The sequence below is a fragment of the Dasypus novemcinctus genome, chromosome 19 (genome assembly GCF_030445035.2).
Source record: "Dasypus novemcinctus isolate mDasNov1 chromosome 19, mDasNov1.1.hap2, whole genome shotgun sequence".
Classification (NCBI taxonomy): domain Eukaryota; kingdom Metazoa; phylum Chordata; class Mammalia; order Cingulata; family Dasypodidae; genus Dasypus; species Dasypus novemcinctus.
In genome coordinates, this window is record NC_080691.1 from 84,737,602 (window position 1) to 84,747,776 (window position 10,175).

At 46.0% G+C, this 10,175-nt stretch overlaps 1 long non-coding RNA gene across 1 annotated transcript; it reads right to left on the reverse strand.

Annotated features, from left to right (window-relative positions):
• Nucleotides 1–4,156: 4,156 nt before the first annotated feature.
• LOC131274664 (uncharacterized) lies at nucleotides 4,157–4,947 on the reverse strand. Its single transcript, XR_009181971.2, has 2 exons — nucleotides 4,806–4,947; nucleotides 4,157–4,549 (listed from the first exon to the last, which is right to left on the reverse strand). It is a non-coding gene; the product is annotated as an uncharacterized lncRNA (long non-coding RNA).
• Between the last annotated feature and the right edge of the window lie 5,228 nt (nucleotides 4,948–10,175).

Consider the following 10,175-nt stretch of genomic DNA (forward strand, 5'->3'; position numbering starts at 1 on the left):
TCCGTGGAACTCAGGATTTGTAATAGTAGTGCTAACATATGGATAGGATAGTAGGTTTTTTGTTGTTTTCCTTTTTTTTGGAATAATGAAAATGCTCTAATATTGACTGACATGACAAATGCACAGCTCTGTGATTATACCAAATGCCACTGATGGTACACTTTACATAAATCGTATGGTTTGTGAACAAAATGTAATAGGGTGGGTTTGCAGAAAAAAAACACCAAATGTAAGATATGGACTATAGTTAGTCATAATACTTTGATGATGCTCCTTCATAATTTGTTGCAAATGTTGCACAACCATGCAAGGTGGTGGTGGTGGGGTGATGTTGGGAGTCCTGTGTGATGTCATGCATGTTCACAACTTTTACTATGCACTTATTTTGTATGTATGTTACGTATGAGATACACTTCGATAAATTTTTTAAATGAAAATAAACCCATGGAATTATACTACACTAACAGTGAACCTTAAATTCAACCACAGATGGGTTAGATAATAGCACAATCATAAAAATTTGGTATCATCAATTGCAACAAATGTTCCACACGAATGCAAGGTGGTGGGGGTGGGGGTGGAATATGGGAATCCTGTATTTTACGCATGACTACTTTGTAAACCCACAGCTTCTCTAAAAAGAAAAATTTTAAAATGAAAATCCTGGTGACCCCTGGGGAGGGAAGATGAGAAATGTATTGTTTTACATATATGTGCATCAAATATGGCAAAATGTTAAAATGTGTATATTACTCCTGTATTTTTCTTTGGGTTAGTCTGTTGGAAAGCAAACACGGAAATGGCTTAACCATCTTATTGAAAAGATCTTCAATCTGGAAAACCCTTTCTCCATGAGAATTCATCAATAATAGAACAATAATAATACTACAGTGGGAAGCAGATGTGGCTCAAGTGATTGGGCTCCCGTCTACCACAGAGGAGGTCCCTGGTTCGGTTTCTGGAGCCTCCTGGTTAAGGCGAGTGACCCATGCAGAGAAGCTATGAAACAAGATGATGCAACAAAACAGAGGAAAGACCATGAGAGACACAGCAAACCAGGGAGCTGAGGTGGCTCAAGCGACTGAGCGCCTCTCTCCCACGTTGGAGGTCCTAGGATCGGTTCCTGGTGCCTCCTAAAGAGAAGACAGGAAGACAAGGAGACACAGAAGAGCACACAGGGAGTGGACAAAGATAGCAGACGGTGAGTGCAAAAACAAGGGGGGAATAAAGAAAAATAAATATTTAAAAATAACAATAATATCATAGTATCTAATAAATGTCTACTCTATGCCATGTGCAATGGTAGTAGTTTCTCCCCCTTGGCTCTACTGCCATTTGTGGCCTGTGGTAGTTTGAGGCTTTTTGTACCCAGAAAAACCCACTCCTTCCAGCTGATCCACTCCTGTGAGTGTGCACCATTGTAGGTGGGGCATTTAGAGCAGGTTACTTCAGCAGGGCGTGACCCGGGGTGGGTCGTAATCCTCTTACTGGAGTCCTTTACAAAGGAGATAAATATGGAGAGAGACCCACAGAACTGCAGAGACCAGCAGACGCCACCGTTGCCTTGCCACGCAAGAGACGTCCACCACCGGCCGGGAACTAGTCTTAGAGGGGAAGCATTGCCCGATGATGCCTTGAGTCACACATTTTTCTCAGCCTCAGAGCTTGTGGCAGTTTGAGATTATTTATGAATTCCAGAAAAGAGAGATTACGTCTGTAAACTGGGCTGTTCCTCTGGGCGTGACAGCCTTTGATTGTATTAGATTCAGCTGAGACGTCTTTGACTAAATGCAGTTAAGATTCGGGTTTTCCAATGAATGGATGGGGGAGAATGTAAACTACAATCCATGTGGTGCAGCGGTGCTCCAAAATGTATTCACCAAATGCAGTGAATGTGCCGCAATGATGGAAGTGTTGATGTGGGAGGAGTGGGGGATGGGGTGGAGGGGGGGCTATGTGGGAACCTCCTCGTATATATATATATATATTTTAAAGATTTATTTTTTATTTATTTCTCTCCCCTCACCCCCCAGTTGTCTGCTCTCTGTCCATTCATTGTGTGTTCTTCTGTGTCCTCTTGCATTTTTGTCAGCAGCAATGGGACTCTGTGTCTCTTTTTGTTGCGTCATTTTGCTGGATCAGCTCTCCATGTGTGCGGTGCCACTCCTGGGTGGGCTGTGCTTTTTTCATGTGGGGTGGCTCTCCTTGCACATGGGCTCCCCTACGTGGGGGACACCCCTGCGTGGCAGGGCACTCCTTGTGCGCATCAGCACTGCGTGTGGGCCAGCTCCACACGGGTCAGGAGGCCCTGGGTTTGAACCCTGGAGCTCCCATGTGGTAGGCGGATGCTCTATCAGTTGAATCAAATCCACTTCCCTTATATTTTTTAATGTAACATTTTTTGTGATCTACGTACCTTAAAAAAAAAAAAGACAATTTAATTTTAAAAAATCTTGAAAATAAAAAAAGGAAAAGGGAGTAAAAAAAAAAAAAATTAGGGTTTTGATTCGACCACATCAGTAAGGTGTAACTCAATTAAAGTCCCTGCCCCCTTGGTGGGTTATATAAACAGACATTCACTCAAGAATACAGGAATAGGGAAACGGACTTTGGCCCAGTGGTTAGGGCGTCCGTCTACCATATGGGAGGTCCGCGGTTCAAACCCCGGGCCTCCTTGACCCGTGTGGAGCTGGCCATGCGCAGTGCTGATGCGCGCAAGGAGTGCCCTGCCACGCAAGGGTGTCCCCCGCGTGGGGGAGCCCCACTCGCAAGGAGTGCGCCCGTGAGGAAAAGCCGCCCAGCGTGAAAAGAAAGAGCAGCCTGCCCAGGAATGGCGCCGCCCACACTTCCCGTGCCGCTGACGACAACAGAAGCGGACAAAGAAACGAGACGCAGCAAATAGACACCAAGAACAGACAACCAGGGGAGGGGGGGGAAATCAAATAAATAAATAAATCTTTAAAAAAAAAAAAAAATACAGGAATACACACAGGGAGAGAGCGCTCCACAGACACGGCAGAGGAGAGCACTTGGTCCTGCGGCCCCGGGAAGAGAGATGAGCCATTCCCCTGGTAGTATGCAGCGCTGAGAACGCCCACACAGAAAGCGCCCTATGCCAGACTGGAGATGAGAGGAAGGCTGAACCTCAAGGAGGGTGACAATCATCTTGCTTTGACACGTGGCAATTGACTTTGGTGAAAAATCAACCTTGAGTTGGACTCATTACGGCCTTGTGAACATTCAGCTTTTATCCCGAATACCCTTTATAAAAGCCAACAGAGATTTTCTGGTACTTTGCATCAACACCCCTTTGGCAGATTATATAGAGTTGTATGTATGCAAGCCAATAAACCCCATTGGAAAAGTCAGTCCATTTCCGCTATATAGATTGCTTTTGGCAGCTTGTAGCAAACTAAAACAGGGCCAGATCGTTCTTGGTTGTGGCGGGGGGTCATCCTGTACGCTGTACGGTGTTGAGCGGCTTCCTGGGCTCCCCCAGTTGAGTATCACTGCTCTTGATCCCTTAACTGATACAAAGTCCCCTGACATAGCTGCTCTAGCTCTGCTGTCTGCACTTTCGGTCTATCACTTTTACGTTACAGTAGTGAACCTGATGAGGAGCTGACAATAACAAGCCTCTGCACAGCACTCACGGCCTGCCAAGAGCAGTACCAACAGTTCGAGGCAGGTATTGCTACCTATTTTCATTTTACAGATGTGGACACCGAATCACTCAGAGAGGTTTACCAACTTGCCTAATTATCACCCTAAAGAGTGGATGAAGGCTGGCGCCCAGTTTCCACAAGGAAAGTCTCCTTGTGACAGATTTGAGTGAGACAATAAAAATCATCTCAGAATGAGAAAGATCTGCCCTGACGTTTATCAGTCTGGGACATCCAGATAAAGTCAGCTGCAAAATGAACAAAAAACACAAGGTCCTAGACATTGCTTGATTCCACCTATACAAAATATAAATACAAGTAAACTAGAGAGCCCGAGTAGCAGCTAAGTACGTCAGGGGAAACAAAGGGCGATCCGGAGTTGATAAGTTTTTGATTAACTGTTTTTTGTTTTTATTATTATTGGAATAATGAAAAGGCTCTAATAATGATTGAAGTGATGAATGCACAACTCCGATTAAACGAAATATCACTGATTATACACTTTGGAAAGATTTATGCTTTATTAATATGTATCAATAAAGTTGATTTGATTTAAAATATATATATTTCTTCCAAGGACACGCTGCAGCTGTAAGGTGTCGAAACAAGCGCCCTTCTCTGAACCGTTCCTGCTTACTAACTCGCCGGACTCTTGGTCCACTAAAATCGAACACCAGTGATTGCAATGGTATCGGTAAGAAACACTCCTTTTTTTGCCTAGGGAATTTAATTTTCTTCGATACAGAAAAGGCCGCCCCCAATTACAGCCCAGGCGCAGAGATCCAGATGAGGGGCCTCTGGACGCGACAATCCACAGCGACCTTCTCTCGCACCCGGGTGCACTGCGTAGTTGAAACCGCTCGTCGACGCCTTTACGGAAAGTCCTGCTTTGATTTGAACCCGTGGAAATAAACGATGATCCATTCAAATTTCACCTAAACGCCACTTTCCCCCCCCAAAAAAACCCTCTGGAGGGACCGTCGCGAGCCCCAAAGTCCAGGCTAGTTCCAAACGCGCCGCGCCGCCAAGCAAGGCGCCCAAAGGCCCGCGGCGAGTGTTAGACGCCATTCAAGTGACCCCTGGCCCCTCACCCTTTGAACTCCGCCCCTCGCCCTTTGACCCTCCCTGGCACCGCCCGCCTACCCGAGCCCGGGTCGCCGTGGAGAAGTGAGGTCGGACCCTGCCGTGGAAAAAGGAGCCACTGTCCTCACGGCTGGCGGGAGGCCGAGGGCGCTGCCGCTAACCCTGGGTAGTGGAACCTGCGCTTCTACTTCCGGTTCCTGGTTCGCCGGGAGCGGAAGTGCCCCAGGAGGGGTGAGGCCGGGCAGTCGATGGGCGGAGCCTCAGGTACGGAGGGGCGGGCGCATCCTCCAATCACAGGACTCTAGTTCCGCCCACGGGGGCGCGATTGGACCCTGTGGCCGCATCCGCCCCTCTAGGGCGTGTCTAAGGCCGTCCTGGGCCTGTGGGCGTGTCCGGGACTGGGCCCGCCCCTGGGGCCGGGCTAGAGCCGGAAGGCGGGCCAGGGCGGAGGCTGCAGGCTGGCAGTTGACGCTGATTTTCTCCATCGCTTTTCTTCGTGCGCGCGCGCCTGTAGGAAGACATTCCGTGCTTAGCAGGTTTTTTTTTGGAATGGCTCTTAGTTCTTCCAGAAATGGGTTTCTGTTTTATGCATTTTTCTCCCTCTGTTTTTGCTCATTAATGAAGGCTTTCTGAGATTCCGTCCTGGCCACCGGATGGCGATCCTGCTCAAAATTTTTTATTTATTTATTTTTTTAAATATTTGCACACATTTTTCTTGTAGTTCATTGGGTCGTGTGAGGATGCAGGAAGACCTCAGGAAGTCCAAGTGTTTCGCCAACACCGGAATCCTCCCCAGAGACACTTGTCGCCAGCTTCCTGGGTAAAACCTCCCCCAAACGTCCTGTGTCTACACAAGCAAAACTGTGTGCTTTTCCCCCCAATAAATACTCGTTAAGCGTCTTCTGCGTCCCACACTCTGGCCTCTGCACTGGGGATACAGCAGTAAACAAGCCACAGAAATCCTTGCCCGTGGGAAGGAACAAAATATAAACCATATTAATAAATAGAATATGTAATATGCATAATACACGCCAAGGTGATAAGTGTTAAGAAGACTGTTGGGGTCAGAATTGCATGCCCCAAAAAATATGTTGAGGGAAGCGAATGTGGCTCAAGCAGCATGGGAGGCCCCGGGTTTGGTTCGGGGTACTTCCTAAAGAAGATGAGCAAAGCAGTGAGCTGACATGACAAGCTGGTGCAGTGAGATGACACAAGGAAACCATGAGAGACACAACAAGCAGGGAAAAGAGGGGACTCAAGCGATTGGGCACCTCCCTCCCGCATAAGACTTCCCAGGTTCAGTTCCTGGTGCCTCCTAAAAAGAAGACGAGCAGGCAACAAACAGACACTGAGCAGACAGCAAGCACAAACAACGAGGGGAGGGGAGAAATTAATAAAATAAATCTTTGTAAAAAGATGTTGATTGAAGTTCTAATCCACGGTACTTGTGACTGTGACCGATTTGGAAATGTGTTCATTGCAGATGAAATTTATTACTTAAATTGAAATGAGGTCACACTGGAGTAAGGTGAGCCATGGATACAGTGTGACCAGTGTCCTCAGATGAAGGGAAGGAATAATCCAGAAAGACAGACACGCACAACCAGGGAAGGTGTGCGGCCCAGAAGGCAGGAGAGAGGCGTGGGACGGATTCTTCCCTGGAGAACGCAGAGGACACTGGCTCCTGCGACACCTCGCTTTTCAGGCTTCCAGCCTCCAGAACTGGAAGACGATAAATTTCTGTTTTCTCAAGCCATCCAGTTTGTGGGACTTGTTTACCACAGCCCTAGGAACCTAAGACCAGAGCAGAAAGGCAGGAAAAGAGCAGGGGGAGGCCTGGAGCACCCACCTCCCCTGCCCAAGCCCACCCGCAGCCCCTCCCGTCACAGGCAGAGAAGCCTTCACGCTGCCCAAGTCCCCCATATCCTCCCTTCTGGGGACCCAGCTGCAGCCTTTTCCAAATTCAAACCCTGATGCTTCCTGGGGGGACAAGAGGGCTGGGCTGGTGACTGAGGAGGGGGTTGGGGCAGGCCTGGGACATGCAGAAGCTCAGATCTGTCCCCTGTGTGCTGGGGCCACTGCTTGGAAGGGTAGAAGTCAGCACGTCGGATTTAGGAAGAACCGAAAATCGCTGCAGGTCTCCCTTGGGCGGCCACAGTTGTCTATTTGGAAGCTATGACCTTGTCATCGTACCCAAGTGACCTCAAAATGAGTCACCGCCCTGCATGTGTGAGCTAAAAGGACAGAACAGCTAGCAGGAAACAGGAGAAAATCCTTGTGACCTTGGGTCAGGCAAAGGTTTCTTAGAAAGGACACAAAATGGAACAACCATGAAAGAAAAAAAAAAAAAAGATAGGGAAGCAGATGTGGCTCAAGCAGTTGGGTGCCCACCTACCACGTGCGAGGTCCCAGGTTCGATTCCTGGTGCCTCCTAAAGAAGAAAGCAAGACGGTGAGCTGATGTGATGGGCTGGTACAGTGAGCTGATGCAACTAAAAGAAACAATGAGGAAACCCAATGAGAGGCACAACAAGCAGGGAGTGGAAGTGGCTCAAGCGATTGGGCACCTCCCTCCCACATGGGAAGTCCTGGGTTCAGTTCCTGGTGCCTCCTAAAAAGAAGATGAGCACACAACAAACAGACACAGAAAGCAGACAGCGAGCACAAACAATAAAGCGGGGGGGGGGGGGGGGGGCGGGGAATAAATGAAATAAATGTTAAAAAAAACATGATAGAACAGCTAACAGAAAATAGGAAAATCCTTGTGACCTTAGGTCAGGCAAAGGTTTCGTAGGATTCAAAATGGAACAACCATGAAAGAAAAAAAATAAAAGATACATTGAACTTCATAAATTTAAAATAGTTAGGCTTTTGAAAGCCACAGTGAAGAAAACAAAAGGCAAGTCACAACAGAGGGGAAATAATTGCAAAACATACTGATAAAGACTTTGCTTTCGGAATATATAAAGAACTCTTTCACCCTCAAAATTGTCCCAGTTTGCTGTTCTTTGGAAATAGTATATAGGGATAAAGAGACACAGAATGCAATTTGCGTTAAAGGGGGAAATTTGCGTAATGTAGAGAGAGAGAGAGAGAAAACAAAGGAGGCTAAATGTTAAGTTTGGGGAAACTGGGTGAAAGCTACACAGGAGTTCTTTGAACTGCTCTTACGACTTTACTGCATTTGAAATTATAGAAAAATTCAAAGTTTCCCAGTGTACACCATGAAGTAAATGGATAGCCAATCAGTGATCAAAAAATAATTTGTAAGTGATTGCACTTGTTTGCAACCATTTGCTTTCACGCTTTGTCCTTTAGTTTTTATTTGATTGCTGTGCTTTCCAAGAGTACAGCTGGTGAGGTTATCCCATCATGGAATTTTAGAATGATTTATTGATGGCTGAAGACAGTGGGGTCCCAAATGAAGCTGCTTCCCTGAATCTCCCAGAAGCTTTTTCTTTTTCTAATTCCAATTTTTTCCCCCTCTCATTTATTACCGTAAGGCAGATGAACTTGGACAGTGCCGGGAAAATTTCATTAAGCGAACTCTAAACGATCATTGCCTGGAAACTGCAGTCACTGTTCTTCATTATTGTTATTTTCTTGTTGTGGCCTCTGTTGCTATTGGCATTTGCATCAGAATGTTATTTTCTTCTCTCTGTACTAGTATGTCTATTTTTTAAATTAATTTTATTTACAAATGCTCTGTATCCACCAAGCATACTTTTTTTTTTCAGGGTAGGCAAAGGAGTAAAGAATTTATTAAGAAACAAGAAAACTAGAAACAAAGTTAAGTACAGAACCCGAGACACAGGTTATGGGTATGCTACAGGATGAGACGTACGCGTGCGGCCCCAGGTCAGGCTGTGTTAAGACACATATACTCCTGCTTCCCCAACCCCATGACTTCCTCCTCCGTTTGCTTGTTGTTGCTTTTTTTTTTTTTGCTTGTTGTTTACACTCATTGCTCATTGTTTTCGTTTTTCGTTGGCTTTTTGGCTTGGGGGGGAGTTTGCTCATCGTCTGTTTTTTCTTTAGGAGGCACCAGGAACCGAACCTGGGACCTCCCGTGTGGGAGGCGGTTGCTCAACTGCTTGAGCCACATCCACTCCCCTACTTTTTTTTACTGAAACATTATCGACAGCATTAGAGATTTCACCTGCCATTGTGAGAATTAACGCACAGAGCCCCCTCTGCACCTAGTTCGCTTTCTCCAAATGGTACCATTTTGCAAAAGTATAAACAATATCACAACCGGGACGCTGGCAGCAATATAACCGAGAGTTCGTAGATTTCCCCAGCTTTTCTGGTACTCAGGTGCGCGTCATATGTATATATGGGGCCTGTGCGTGTGCTGTTCTGTGCAATTTTATCACCTGTGTAAACTCGCATATCCACACAAGGATCCCTTGGGCTGCCCTTTTCTAACCACATCCTCCTCCTTCCCAGCCCTCCCCCAAACCACCAGGTGCTTTGCAAAAGACATTTGCCGCCTCTTTGTTCACTGGGGCCTCAACAAGTACCACAGCCAGGACGGCTTAAAAACAGAAATTCTTACAACTGCAGGCGGATCTCCAACGATCTCGATAAAAATTCCCACTGCCTCCCATCCCATTAAAAATGACGGGGGCATTCAGAAGATGATAGATAGGTAGATGAAAAAAAGAAAGAGAGTGAGAGAGTGAGAAAAAGAGAAAGGAAAAAAAAAAGAGAGAAAAAAAGAAAGTGGATGGATGGAGATAGATGATTGATAGATAGTAGATGATAAAGGTAGATAAAGATACAGATGATAGAGATTGATGATTGATAGATCTATGATGATAGGTGGATACAGAGAGAGATGAATGGAGATAGATGACAGATGAATGGAAGGATAGAGGTAGATGATAGATAGATGATGGATGGATATAGATGGTAGATGATAGATAAACAAAGATAGGTAGCTAATAGATATAGATGATAGAGATAGATGATTGATAGAGATGATAGATAATTGATGTGAGTGGATGGAGAAAGATGATTCATAGATAGAAAGATAGAGAGATGGGGACGGATGGATGGAGATAGATGGATAAATAGTGCAATACAACAAATGTGGCAAAATGTAAGAGTGGGTAAAGCTGGGGAGAGGGTAGAAAGGTGTGTTGGAGTTGATGGGACAACTGGAGCATCACAATAATTGAGCTGGAGGGCGGTGGTGGGCGTCTAATATTGAGAACGTGATCAATGCCACCAAAGCCTTCGCTTAAAAATGGTTCAAGCGGGGAAGGTGGTCTGTATATATATGTCGCCCCAGTAAATAAAAACATAAATAAATGAACAACGAAGGGGAGTCATGACTTATAAACCATTAAACCTGTGGGAATCTATGAGAGCCTTCTGATAATAAACAGATGAAATAAATAATCCAGGGGCGAGGGAAGGCTTCTGT